Source organism: Ostrinia nubilalis, chromosome 17 (assembly GCF_963855985.1).
Source record: "Ostrinia nubilalis chromosome 17, ilOstNubi1.1, whole genome shotgun sequence".
In the NCBI taxonomy this organism is placed as follows: domain Eukaryota; kingdom Metazoa; phylum Arthropoda; class Insecta; order Lepidoptera; family Crambidae; genus Ostrinia; species Ostrinia nubilalis.
Genome location: NC_087104.1, coordinates 11,068,708 through 11,083,539, shown reverse-complemented (window position 1 = coordinate 11,083,539; position 14,832 = coordinate 11,068,708). Strand labels below are relative to the sequence as shown.

General features: G+C 36.1%; 1 long non-coding RNA gene across 1 annotated transcript in view; it reads left to right on the top strand.

Moving 5' to 3' along the window:
- The first annotated feature begins 2,845 nt into the window (after nucleotides 1–2,845).
- LOC135080074 (uncharacterized) overlaps nucleotides 2,846–14,832 on the top strand; it is a 43,496-nt gene continuing 31,509 nt past the window's right edge. Inside the window, exon 1 of the long non-coding RNA XR_010258943.1 lies at nucleotides 2,846–3,429. This is a non-coding gene — a long non-coding RNA (uncharacterized LOC135080074). The remainder of the gene's footprint in view (nucleotides 3,430–14,832) is intronic.

The window sequence follows — 14,832 nt, the reverse complement described above, 5'->3', positions numbered from 1 at the left end:
ATATTGGAGGAGCAATATTTCCTCTGCCTTATAAAGAATTATGCCTAATGCCTTATAAGGCTTGTTAGGCTAAATATTTACTCGCTACTAAGTACTACCTACTACGTTTTATAGAACTAACAGAGTAGATAAATAGGTACCAAGAAAGTATGTAGGTACCTATAGTTTACATAATATCACCACGATACATGGCACTTGACTTGGTTCTAATTCAAACTGAACTCCGCGCGTACCTAGTTACGACATCGGTCTATTTCTGAACGGCCTAAAAAGTACTCCCGCTAGGCGTTGCCAAAGTTGCTGCATTATTAGGTGATAACTCATTTATTCGGCAGAAAGGTCACACACAACGGTCGATGGCTCTGCATTCAATGGCTCCCTGCAACCATAAATATTTTACACACTCGTAGTGTTCACGAGCAAGTGACGTGCTTCTTGATTGCAATGACCTAACTAAAGTGATCTAAGTATCTGAGAATATAATAATATTGACCCCCAGGAGGCGATTGTGACTAGAAAGGAATTCATTGGAGTGAAAATTGTTATTCTTGAATGAATAGGTAATTATTATGCAGTAGTCCAGGAGGGAAATTGAAACAAGTTTGACCTAGTTAATTTTAAAATAATTTCTTCATTAATGAATCCAACAATTCTGAATCCCGACTTTTGCAGAAAGTTTATTATTTACAGAAAACCGAATGAGTTCGCAAAACGAAACGATTTGAAAGCCATCAAGTGTTTTAAGCAGCAGAGGTTAACGATTACTTATACCTACCTTTGTCTTACCGTTGTGTTGTAAATGTGAACATTAATGATGAGAATATAAGTACCTTTTAATCAGGTAGTGGCTCTACGCTACAACTTCCGGAGAGTGGTGTACCTATCCAGAAACCTTTTCATAATCTTCCCAATCAATCACATGTAATCAATTAGTTATTAGAATCGATTGTGAAAATAAAAAGCACAAATGTCTGAAGTCCTAATCCTGAATTCCATGGAATGAATCTAGACTTAGTACTGAAAACTTAAACTGGCTATTCGTAGCAGAATTTTCCATTCCCTAAATGTAAATACCAAAGTAGGAAATTATTTTTTCCAAGGGACGATGACTTTTTTACTAACAGCCTTATATCTAAACCTTATTAGGATTAGGCTGTTAAGCTTATAAGCAACTGCCTAGTAGTAGCTACTGTAAACTTTTTACATTCAAAATTCATCGGTTTTTTGAGTTGTTGTTGTTTGTAGCGTTGGGAACTTAGGAGTGTTTAAAGAATATTCACTGCACAACAGCATTTTTGTTGCATGGAATGTTTTTTATGGATCTAGCTGCATTTTCTACCCTGATTCCAAATCTGTACTCAGATTTTCGCTAGCAGCTCTACTTTTTGAGATGTGAAGAGTAGCTATTTTTGTCAAAAAAACATGGTTTCATGTCATATTATAACAATTTCTTTAACTATGTAATTAGAACAAAACTTTCTTTTATGTGACTTTTTTGAATGAGTTCGAGTGTTACTACTATTCTGGATAATCCAACAGTATTCAGCCATCATACTTTCACTCCAATAGCCCTGGTACCGCTCTTCTATAGCGCAAATATCCTGATGAAAGCGTTCTCATTGCTCCTCGCTTAAATCTCCAAGATTTTCAGGAATTCGATCAAGGTGGCTATGAAGGAGATACATCTTAATGCTCATGTTGTATTCCAGTTGCTGAAAGTATAGTACTAACTGATTGACGTGGTCAGGAAAATTGAAGGACTACTTATTTCCCAAAAAGTTTTTTACGAACCAAGCAAACTCAATCCAGGCCTTTTTTTTCAGCGTTTGTCATACTTTCAGTAAAATTTACATCGTTTATTATTTTTTTAAGTTGTGGTCCATCGAAAATTTCAAATTTTAACTTCTCAACACTCAATTTTCGTAACGATCCATTCGTTGAACATTTTCATGCGGACGTACTGTAGTACAGTACCTGAGATGTACATGGTTGGGGTTTTAGTGTATCAGTTGAACGCAGGACAGGTCCAGTAACTGACGGCACATTAGAATAACCCCACTTAGAATGATTTGAGCGGTTAATTCCTGTTATGTTTACAACGCAGAAATAACAGTCGTCGTGGTGGTTTGACGGTTCCCGCCAAATCATAGGACTATTAAGGTTCAAGGGATCCCTCTTGTTATTTTTCCATAATCGTAAAGACTCCACACACGTTTTACACACTATATTCGGTATCCAGGGCTTGTTATTTGTTTCCGACAGCCGTTGAAAGTACTCCAAATAGGCATTTTTCACGAAGTCTGACACATTTAAACGGGATTTTTTGAATGTATATCTGCCACAAATGTGACAAATCTATTTGGATTGTTTACACAGGTCTTTCTAGACGAAGTCATTGCAAAAAAAGAAAGAGAAACTAGTAAGACGTTGACGATAGCGATATCAGCAGTCAAATGGAGAGTACATTTTAAGAGGGTACCTGTATCTCATAAACTAGAGCTGCTAGAAAAAATCTGAGGGTAGATTTAAAATCAGCGAGCCTAAATTAGTAAACAACAAGTGAAAAATCTCATGCAACAAAAAAAAAGTTCGATTTTGTTGTGCAATGTTATAGGTAAATGACCTACATATTAAACATACCTACAATAATTATGTAGCCGTACCTTTTTAATAATGTTTAACTTACTGACCAAACAACTCAAACAATAACATCATCATCAAAAGTACTGACCGCGCCTTCAACAATCAGTTCATTCGTTCATTCGTTTCGTCTCTGTCGCCTTTTTTTGCGAGCATTGAGCAAGCAGTCAACCCGTCCTATGTATTACTTTTCTCTATGAACCCGTCGTCGTCGCCGCTTGGTACGGTTGTCTCGCCATCTCGCTTGCTCATACCCGATTCTTCTCCCGGGAAAAAGTCTTTTGCGTGCGCATAATTTGTGTTGGATAACTCCAATAAATCGTGATTATAAGCAAGTTTAAATTATTTTAAATAAAGTGTGAATCACAAAGTGTTACAGATATATTTTTTATATAAATCAAAGCTTTCTCTTCTAAATCGTGAAGGATTTTTTGATGCGAGTGAGGTTAACCTGTTTCTGTCAAACGTCATTGTTGTTTTGATAGAATCGGTAAAAAAACGAAAATTTAAATTAAAAGGACTCGTATGACGGATTGATTAAAGTTCAATTAAACCAGCAGCTTCAGTGACGGAAGTTAGTGATGATAAAAAGAGATAAATGTTGAAATTAAATAACAGTGTATGATTCGTAACCCGACTTAGTGACAGTGGGATCTTGTTTTGATAAATAATATTTGTAATTTTGTTATTACGAGTCCTGACAATCAGTGGATTTGTGTGGGTGCTTTGTGCGTTATTTACGGCCACTTTGAATTGGCTAAACGAGGATACGTCTGCTTCACTTCTGTGGTAAGTACATTGTTTTAAAATTGAGTTCCTACTTGTCTCTTCCGCCTTGTATTAGGTAGGTACTTAATTTAACAAAATCCTACGTCCATCTTAACCTAAACCTTACCTGGAAATACTTTGTATCCATGCTCTGTTTCAGGTTCCTTCATCATATCCTAATCCCAAGATATAATTGACTCCAAAATTGAGTTTTTGGTTATCCAAAATGATCGCCTACTTGCACCGTTTCCTGTGAATCCTGAATAATGAGATGAAACCTAGAAAACGTCCTACATCCTAACTACTTATTCCCTAGCATCCAGCCTTATCGGATTCCATCAGCATCCTCATCCTGTACTGATACCAATTATTACATGCCAAAACCAAATGTACTGTAATTAGTTAGGCTTTAAAATAGTTCCTGTAATCACTGGTGAGTACAAAATTAATTGAAGAAAAACTAAACTTTTATTATAAACTTTCTACCTCAATAAGTTTTAATGTATTTCAATGGCATATTATTTAAGTACAAAATTGTAGGAATATGTATTCAAATAATTTTAAAATAGTAATAAAAAAAGCAATAAAAGTTGAACGACTTCAAATCACATATTGATTGCTAACAACCATAAAGAAATTGTTCTTTGCCGATAACCATTATTTTTAACACGGACCATAAAAGTAGCTTATCACTGATAACTACCTGTTTGTAATTAAAGGCATTGTAACTGTTAACATACTAATGTATGGTAATTAACTTGGCTAATAAATAAAACATCTTAAAATCTGTACTTGTTTCTATTTTGCGTACCATTACTTTTTTTACTTTTGTCCGTTTGGTCCGTTTAATATAGGACCTTACAAACTGCTGAACTTAGAGCAAACTTTGCTGTTAATAATAATAATTAATATTATTAATTATTCCTTTTGTTCACAACAATATTTTAAAATGCTTTTGAAGATAAATAAATTAATACACTTTGTTATGATGAAGTTATGAAACTTTAATCAAAGGTGGTTTTCTTTTGTTTGAGCTTTCATTATTAACGGAACTTAAATACTTTTGACACAAAAAAACTATTAATGCGATGAAAACTAACTACTAAAACTAGCATCTAGATATACCTAAAAGGTATTACAAAACTAAGTGCAATTATATTCAATGTACATTTTGGTTTAATACCGTCTATGGAATAGAAAACCCTATAATGATAACAATGTTTCATTTGTGTCAAAGAATCTCATTGTACTACAAACTAGCTAATTATGGCAATATGACAACCATAATATCTGTCTCACTCATCTAAGGCCTATAAATTATGAAATCAAGTACTTTGAGCTAAGTCTTATTATATTCTAAATACTAAAATTAAGACTTATGTACCTACCTATAAATGGTCTTACACAATATGAATAAGAGCATAGATTGTTTCTGCAACTCTTGTACATACAAGATCTAAGGAACTTTTAACTTCCTATGAAACCTAGCCGGTGAAATTTAGTAGTAGTCCCGAGGGATAGCTGACAATCTTGGATAGAACCCGCAACGAATTTAATTAGGAAAATTTTGTAATGTATAAAATAATAGAGTTGATTATGTTTTGTTTGGCTCAGGAAGAGGCTATCTCTCGCGCGGAGGCAGGAGATACCAGCGCCTGCGCGCCTTCCTGCACACAGTTCACACGCTAACCTATTTTGTTGACGTTACTCGACGCGGGTCGATTACTCGTTGACGTTTCATAATGAAACCAGATGCTATGCTGCGACTGTATTTTATTACTAGTCGTATGGGTACACCGTTTGATTGCTGATTGCCATGTGACTTTATTATCACTACTGCTCGTTCATTCGATAGTTTCAGAGCTACCGTTTGTTTTGTTTTGCATGATAACGATTGTATTTTGTTATTATCAAGTCATTAATGGAGGCGTGACGAGAAATTCGAACATTTATCGATAATTTATTATGTCACTAATCGATTTTTTACGTGATAAATACTACGTAATTAAGATGATATGAAATGGTTACGAAGTAAGGCACAATTTAGGCGGTCTTATCACTATAAAGCGATCTCCTCCAGACAACCCTCCAGATAATACTGGAGGATTGCTGTTTCAAATACATTGGCTTCCCTACTTAGTGATGGATAACTTATTGTTAGTGTGTTAATTGAATTTTAAGAGTTTTAAAAGAAACCTATGTATGATTGAAACTGACCTGTGCATAATATGGGACAAAATAATCAATTCTAGCAAAAAAAATATAGCAGAGCATTATGGCACTTCACGTTTTGATGAATGAAATTGATTTAATCTGTACCGTAAGTTTTCGATAAGATTTGAAATGGATTTTCCGTTTGAAATTAACTTTCGTCACAGAATATTACATTAAGATAAGACGTAGGTACCTACCTACCTACATAATTTACATTTGATCAAATAATCTGCATTTCGATGTGTGTCTGACTGTCGAATGTCGTGTTCTATAAAAAGCGTTTAGCAGCAACTCCTGAAGAAAAAAGGACGAACCTTTTATAATTTCCATTGTCCTTGTCCTGACATAGCTTTGATGGAAAGCACGATGCAGTCTTACGTTCTACTCGATCATTTCACGCTTTGCTTTTACATGCATCGCTTGCACTTTTTTACAAACAGTTTAGTTACGGATTTATAAAGACAGCTTTTTATGTTATAAATCCAACATATTTTAGAAAATTCCTTGGAAAGAAGTTGCGCAATGTCTGTCACGGTCATTGTGTACAATAAATGTTTCCCAATCGCGAGGACGTTGGCTTATAATCGTTAGTGAAAGGCAATTGAAAACTAACTAGTCGCATCGACTTCGAAACCTAGCCAATTTTGGAGTGCATTAGCCTAGGCGCAGACCACTGATTTTTAGTTGGCCGATAGTTAGGTCGGGCTGTTAATCAGTTAAGGACATTGTATGAAAGTGCGTACATTACACCGATTTGGTATCGGCCGATTCTTCATACAAATTCAAATCGGGCCCAACTATCGGCCAACTAAAAGTTGGTGGTTTGCGCCTAGGCTTATGGCGACCTCTTTTGATCTCGTAACTACGTACAGTTCTAACCAATTAACATGATAATGAGCTTGTTTCTTTCATTATTTTTATGTAAGCAACCGTGCGATAATAAACGGGCCTTGACCGTGACATTTTGATTACGACGATAAATAAAAAGTGGGTTACATTAAACAATCGTCATCAAAAATACCCATTATTTAAATCATTTTATGGTTTTCCGCTACTTATCAAAATAATGTTATTATAATAAGGAAATCAATGTTACTATGGCTAAAATGAAGAAGTGCTGGCGTCTGTACTTGAAGGATTGCTAAAGCCTTTGCTTTGCGACTGAAAAAAATAATAATTTTGCAGAGCGCCATCTCTGTTTTGTCTCTACAAATAGTTAAACCAAGAAGCGACGCTTTAGAACTTTGCAGAGCTTGGGAGCTTTTGCGTATCCACTTAGTTACTCCAGATGGCGCTTACATGCCCAAAGTACATTCTTGATGAATATGTTCCTGCTTTGTTTTGCTGCTAAAAATAAAATCAGGCAAGAGGTACCTAATTAATTTATTCCGACGTCGCAAGGGAAAATACATAATGTAAAAAAGCTCACTTAATGTAAAAAAAAAACAAGTTTAAAATAAAAATAGAATCTTATCTAAGTAAATGTTAGTTGGTTTTACCTTTACCTTGATAAACTTAAAAGTATGCTTAAGTATCAGTATCCAAGTTTAATATGAACCCATAAAAAATACATAAGTGTACCTACCTACCTATGAGCTAGAAGTCTATCAATACAAGTCATAAAAAAATTAGAATAAAAAAAACTTTTTTAAAAACAAGCTTTATCCTGAAATGCAGTTGTACTAAAACGAAAAAAATAATTGTATACTAGGTTCAAAGAATTTCGAAAGCTTGTATCGCGCATGCAATTTATTTCACTTTTTTTCTGTTTGCGCTACAAGCTTTCGAAATTCTTTGAACCTAGTATACAATTATTTTTTTCGTTTTAGTACAACTGCATTTCAGGATAAAGCTTGTTTTTAAAAAAGTTTTTTTTATTCTAATTTTATTTTACACTTTTTAGTTGTGTCTCAATCTCTGGGCCCTGGTCATCATTTAGCACCAAAGTGCTCGGGAAGTCGAATCCAACGAACCCAAACTCGATAAGTTTCCACCGTTTCCATTAGGAGTTCCTATGGCCACCTCCTGACTCCATCATCAGGACCCTGGAAATCATCTAGCACTAAACTACTCGAAAAGACAAATCCAACGAACCCAAACTCGATGAGTTTCTGCCGTTTCGTTTAGGAGTTCCTATGGCCACCTCCCGAATCCATCATCAGGACCCTGGGCATCATCTAGCACAAAAGTGCTCAAAAAGACACATCCAAGGAACCCAAACTCGATGCGATCCGCCGTTTCGTTTAGGAGTTCCTATGGCCAACTCCTGACTCCATCATCAGACCAGCTCAATGGTACCATAACATTGCATTGTCATCGTACTTACATAAGTATACCAAATTTCAGCTCAATCGGTTGAGGAGAAGTGGTCTTAAATTCAGTTGCAAGATTTGTCCCACACATACTAACAAGTGAAGTCAATATAAAGCTTGTAAAATAACAAAAAGGTTGACAAAAGTCGCCTCAATAACCAATTGGTTCAAGTTGTAAAGAGGTCATATCACTCAAGAGGGTTAATTAGATACGCTCACTTCATCTTATGACACGGTAATTACTGAACAATTACCCATTAGTGACAATTCGAAAATGTGGAACTTGTATTTGAAAGATCTTTTAATTTCTTTATTATGACTAGCGAAAACTAGGGGAAAATCTAGTGGTCTCTTGGTGCTTTTGTCCCCCACAAGAAATTCGTTTTTACTCGTAGTCCCCGCTTAGCGTATTCTATGTTTGCTTATTTTGTTTTCAGTTTCTCAAGTAATAATGAAATTAATGAATGATGTTAATTGTTTCACATACATCAATGTAATTGGAAACGTTAGGGTCACTATTTCCAATTGATTGATTAAGTAATTTGCCAGTTAATCAGTGAACAGTCGGTGAAGTGGTAATAGGACACGGAAAAATCGACAGTAAAAACCTCAGATCATAGAAGGGAATAGATGTGAAACGGGGGCGTGGCGCGTGTCTCCGCGATATGCCCAGAAACGAACATCGCCCGCGACGCCAGGTTAGTCGCGATTCAGTCGTACTGAGGAAATGTTCTCCGATATTGTTGGATAATGCGTCGTAACGTGCAATAACATAAGTGAAACGAAGAACTACAGGAACAATGAAGTCATTTACCACATGTAAATATTGCAAATCCATTGGTATTTTGCTTATAAATAAAAAAAACTAAACATTTTTACGAACGAATTCAGTGCCGTGACATTTACTGCGATATCGAAATTAGTGGTGATAAAAATTCAAACACGTTGTACATTGACAATTTAGTTAGCAACCACTTTATGTCATGCGTAACTACTGCGCAATGTATTTTATTTCTTCCGATATCCACTGACGCGTGAAAATACACAGTACGGCCGCATGTGCCGGTCGTAACATAGTGCAGGGCTCGTGTTCTAACACGGTTTCCTATTATCGATAAATAGAAGTAAATTATTATTTTCTATTTTCTAATTTTGAATGAAAAAATCATGAGTTGCTTGCGATTTTTAAGTTTTTACAAAAACAATAACAATAGTAGAAGGGATTAGTAACTGTTAACTATGTAATTACTATAAGAGCTAGTTGAAAGCCTAATATAGGCATTATTTTTGATAAACATAGGCGGTACGAATTTCGCCATAATTAAAAAGTTAATGCGCGATAGTAGTTAATAATAATTACAGTGATCCTGTTATTATTATTAAAGTAAATAATAATATATTACCAATATTGTAAATACTGGTAAAAATCGCAAGTACCTACTTAACCCATGACTTTTCATACAAACTTTGTCAGTCTATAACTTCTATACTCCATCGATAACGACATTGAGCTTTGGTTGGGGTAAATTAATATAAGGTAACTTCATTTAGTCCCAATAATTGATTCTGAGTTTTTCGTCCATACAAAATGGAACTGATTCCTTTATGCAAAAATCGTTAAAGAACATAATAATAACGTATAATAATAAAAAGGTTTTCATACAAGCATTTTTTAAACCAATTTCGAGCCTTGCCCCCAGGATTTAAAGTATCGATATCTTATCGACTCCATTTTATCTTTCTTCTCTCTAATTGCTTTTTTCAAAGTGTGCGTCACGTCACGCGGCCATTGATTGGCCATAAGGCACGCCTTCTGGCCAATCACAGCATTTTTAAGCCGGTTGCACATGTTGTCGTAGACTCTCAGTCGCTTTGTTTTTACACAGTTGAATGTGTGTGTGGGAGCTGTGGTGGGGGAAATGTGGGGACACTGGTTCTCGTTGTAGTTACGCGCGACTTCATATCTATTCTCTTTCTATGATCTGAGGTAAAAACAGTGTTTCAGTGGTAATCATGAAAATCTTATTCATAAACACACGAACATTTACAGTTTAATTTAAAGAAAAAGTGTTTTAAGAATGGGTAATTAGAAACTTTCAGGTAGAAAGTCGCTAATTCGCGTAATGAGGATATAGTGTGACTTGACGCATGCGGCGGCCAGCCCCTCCTTGCGGCAGCATTATTTTATACTTAAAAAAACATTCTCTAAAACACATTCGCGTTATAAATTAGCCTTTCCTTGCAACTGTCCGCTCAAAATGCTTTTAAGAGAGACATTTAGGACTCTTAAGCTGCGCCGCAGACGACTCTACATAAAGTAGAAAGGAACTAGTCTTTATGGACGATTTTTAGTAAAAACTATGGCAATAAACAGATACAGCGAATTCTAGTCCCTAGCTATTTGCATTATAAAAAAGTTATCGAAACGTTTAGTGCGAACTGGTGAAATATCGGCAGACTTTTCCGCACCACGCTTTTTCTTACCCTCACAGCATCTCTGCATCAATAGTCATAAAATAACTTTGTATAGCCTGACCAGTGGGTCTAGACAAAGTGCAAATTATAATCGCAAACCAGTAGAAAAGTGGTCGAAAAGCCCCTTTTTTGTATGGAGTTTTGACAGATTCGATTTTCGATTCGATCAAAAAGTGCGTTTTGTCTAGGGGGGCAGGAACATAAAAACCCTGGCACAGAGGCGCGTCAATTGCATTTGATAGTGCAACACTGAGTACAGTCGTACCTGTGTTAAATTAATAGGCTAACTTTATGTATCAGGATTCAGGATTACGGGCTAATTTGATATTTTCGTAAATTAACGAAAAAATATTATTATAGGTAACCTGGTTTAAATAAATTAAATGAAACCATCAATCGAGCTAGTAGGATTTATTTTATTATTCATCAATAATCAAATTCAGAACTTGAATATTCAACTGCAATGTCTGCTCATGAACGCTTCAAACTCGGTACTTCTTTCCCAATTCCATAAAATTCAACACTTAGAAAGTGACAAAAATTTTAATATAGATAGTTGAAACAAACCACAGCAAATTTTCATAGTGGACTGTACTATACGATAAACATGTCAGTCAATTTGACAACATTTGTCGGAACATTATTAAATGAAAATATTGTCCGAACCCGTATTTCTCTTCGACAAATACTTTAACACATTGTGAACCACTTTTCTTTCACGACTATAAAAATATTTTAGCAATTTAATTCATAAAACCAATTGCGCACATTTAAAATAAAGTTTGTTTACACTTTGACAGCAATAGACTGACATGCAAGGTGACATGTCAATGAAGTTTTCAGTTACTGTTGCCATTAAAAGAAATTAGTACCATTAGTTTTCCGCAACATGGCGAGGGTTTTTATGTTCCTGGTCAGGCTATAATCTCGTCGAATATTTTCACACATGGCAACACCTTCAAACGCGTGTGTTTAAACACTGTCACACTTTGTTTTAGACCCAAAATGTAAGCGATACACTTAGTGGGAAGTTCATAATCGCCTTTACCCCGAAGCGTCTGCAAGTATTTGAATAATCAAGGTGAGCGGCAACTCTCAAGTAAGGTATTTTAATGCACGCTGTGCTAAAGGAATATGCATATTCCAATTTACATAATACAACAAAAATGATTTGATGAGACCAAAGTTGGACGTCTATAGGCTTACCTATACCAGAATAGGTGGTACAAGCTATTATTATAATAGTCTATAATCAATTTTTAATCCTGTAATTCATTCAGTCTATTGGGAAGATAATTTCTCACGTTATGTATAACCATTTTCATTATTCAATTGATATTGTTATTTTACTTTTAACCTGAATTATATTGATCAACTTATTATGTTAATGTGATTGGGTGTAATTACTTTAAGTTTCTCGCTAATTTATTATAAGTTTAATTACGAGGTTATTTATTGCGTTAGTTAAATATCAATTGGCAATGTTTTTTATTTGAATAGTCTTTTGCCCGCGACTCCAATACTCCGTCCGGGTAGAAGTCGAAAATAGTTCTAATGCTTTCAATTCTTTTTTTTCCGTTATTGATTATTATTAAAATAAAGATTACTTTATTGGTATTTCATACAGTGACAGAAGCTCGACGATATTAATTTCTCATTTTATCACCACTCCAATATCCGCTCATCAGATTGGCAAATACGTTAATCAAATATAATAAAGCATGGCGGTAATATTGGTGAATGAGAATATTTTTATTAGACGGGCTAAATAAATAAGTCATAAGTAATTTATTCTATTAAGAAAATATATTGCCGGAAAAAAAAGAATAAGACATTAATTAAGAACATTGGCAACATAAAATTCCTTCAATTTTAAAAAATAAGCTGAAAAGACAAAAAAAGAATAAAAGTAAGGATTAGGTAATCTCTGATAACAACGTCTGAGAATAGTAGTCTAATTATTCGTTCTTGTATTATGTACCTACTTCCTTGAGTAATAACTACCTATAAAACGTGACATGTTCGTTAAAAGCACTGATCAGGATCACCATAAAGTTTGTCTTCAAACGCTACATTTGGAGATACCTACTTTAGGTATCGTAGTGACGGGAAGACATCCATCTCTCCTAAATACTAAGTTATCCATTGATTCCGATACCAACTTGGAGTGATCAGTGACTTACTCGCTAAATGTGACTAGTTAGCTTAATTCAAGAAACCCAAATAGCTCAGGGCTGTCACTTAACTTAATTTACCCCATTTTTCAGGTGAATGCTCTCTCTGATACTGAGAATGTCGTTAACCTGTACTCAAACACTTAAGATATTGGTCATAAAAGGTAACATGGTATTTACAACCATTTTATGTTTCCCGTACTTAGTTAATATACACTTTGTTATTTTAACTCTTCTTTAAACGTTGCCTAATCTGTGGTAAGACTGAAAATACGATAATAGCAAGTGATAGCAAGCGCAAATACCAAAATAGCTAACACGTAGCGACAACTAATGCATTTCGTTTTGGCGATTCTTCGTGTTCGGTTGTGGTAGCGAAATAACGATATTTTAGCGATTTGACCGTGACTATCGTTTGTTTGTAGAATTGAAATTACTGGCTATTATCGCATAAATATCAAGGCTGCCATATTGTCTACAATAATATTATAAAGAAGAAAGATTTGATTATTTGTTTGTATTGAATGGGCTCCGATTCTACTGGCCCGATTTGAAAAAAAAAATTCTCAATGAGGATCATTTCGATTTTTAGCTGTGAATGCAGATTTATAGGGCTAAGAAATCCTTAATACACAGTGCAAAAATTTTTGTTCTACGACAAAAATTGACGAAGTTATGGCCAAATTACTAAAAAAGTTCACTGACCGCCCGGCGCGGGGACGATGACGTCATTATATCCGATCCGAACGCTGCCGGCGTACTGCGTGGATAGAAAATATTTTTTTCTAGCCAAATTATCAGTTTTAGAGAAAAACTTGTAATGACATTTATTCATCAGAATATAGTAAGCTATCGATAGGTAATTTTTAAAAATGGAAATTGTGAAAAATAACGCAAAAAATCCATACGCTCATACGATTCAATGGCACGCAGAGACGCATTTGGGGTCTCCGCGGTGGTATATTTGGCGATTTATTCAAATAAAGTGTACATAAGTGTTGTTAGAGTCATATCTTCTTCCAAGTAAAATATAAAAATGTATAAGTATTAATTTATTTACTTCTAACAATAAGGTATAGCTGAGGCAGATACACTCTGCCTAGGCTACAAGACATTGCTATGAAAATCATTTCGATGTACACGCAATACCTACCTGTTATTTAGTTTTTCTGAGTTAAACCTACCTACCTATCTATTCGCCGTTCCCATGGGCGGGCCAGCTGCTGCAGGAAAGGACAGCCGCTCCGTGCTGGAAATCTATTTAATCTTAGCCTAGAAGCTGGGTATGACTACCCCGCCCCTCTCCTCTCCCCAGGTCATAAGCTGGGCATGAATTCATGACCCCCCCCCCCGGCCCGAAACTGGGTATGACTTGACCCCTCCCCCTCCCCCCAGGCCAGAAGCTAGGTAAGGCTTGCCCCTACCCCCAGGCCATAAGCATAAGCTGGATATGACTCCCCTTCGGCCAGAAGCTGGGTATGACACCCCCCCCCCCCATGCCAGAAATGCCAGAAACTGGGTATGACTTGACCCCCCCCCTCCCCCAGGCCATAAGCTGGGTAAGGCTAGCCCCTCCCCCCAGCCCATAGAAACTGGTTACGACTTGACCCCTCCCCCCCCTCTCCCCAAGCCAGAAGCTGGGTAAGGCTAGCCCCTTCCCCCAGTCCATAAGCATAAGCTAGGTATGACTCCCCCTCGGCCGGAAGCTGGGTATTACTTACCCCCCCCCCCCCCAGGCCAGAAACTGGGTATGACTTGCCTCTCCCCCCTCCCACCAAGGCCAGAAGCTGGGTAAGGCTTGCCCCTCCCCCCAGGCTATAAGCTGGGTATGACTTATCCCCCCCCCCCCCCCCCCAGGCCAGAAACTGGGTATTAGCATCATATTATGTATTATTATGTTCAATACAAACAATCATTAAGTTACACTCACCCCAACCGCGTCTCCGCATTGCATCGAATCCTATGAAAATGTGGTTTTTGGACACAGCAATACTTATTTTTCAAAATTTTTATTTTTAAAAATTACTGGTCGATAGGTTACTTTATTTTGAAGAATAAATGTTATTAAAAGTTTTTTTCTAAAACTGATAGTTTAGCCGGAAAAAAATATTTTCCATCCCAATAGTACGCCGGCTGCGCTCGATTCGGATATAGTGACGTCACGCGGCCTTGCGTACGTTGACTTTTAGCGGCAAAAACGGCCTATGTTTATTACTTAATATCTTCGTAAGTAATGGTCCGATTTGGAT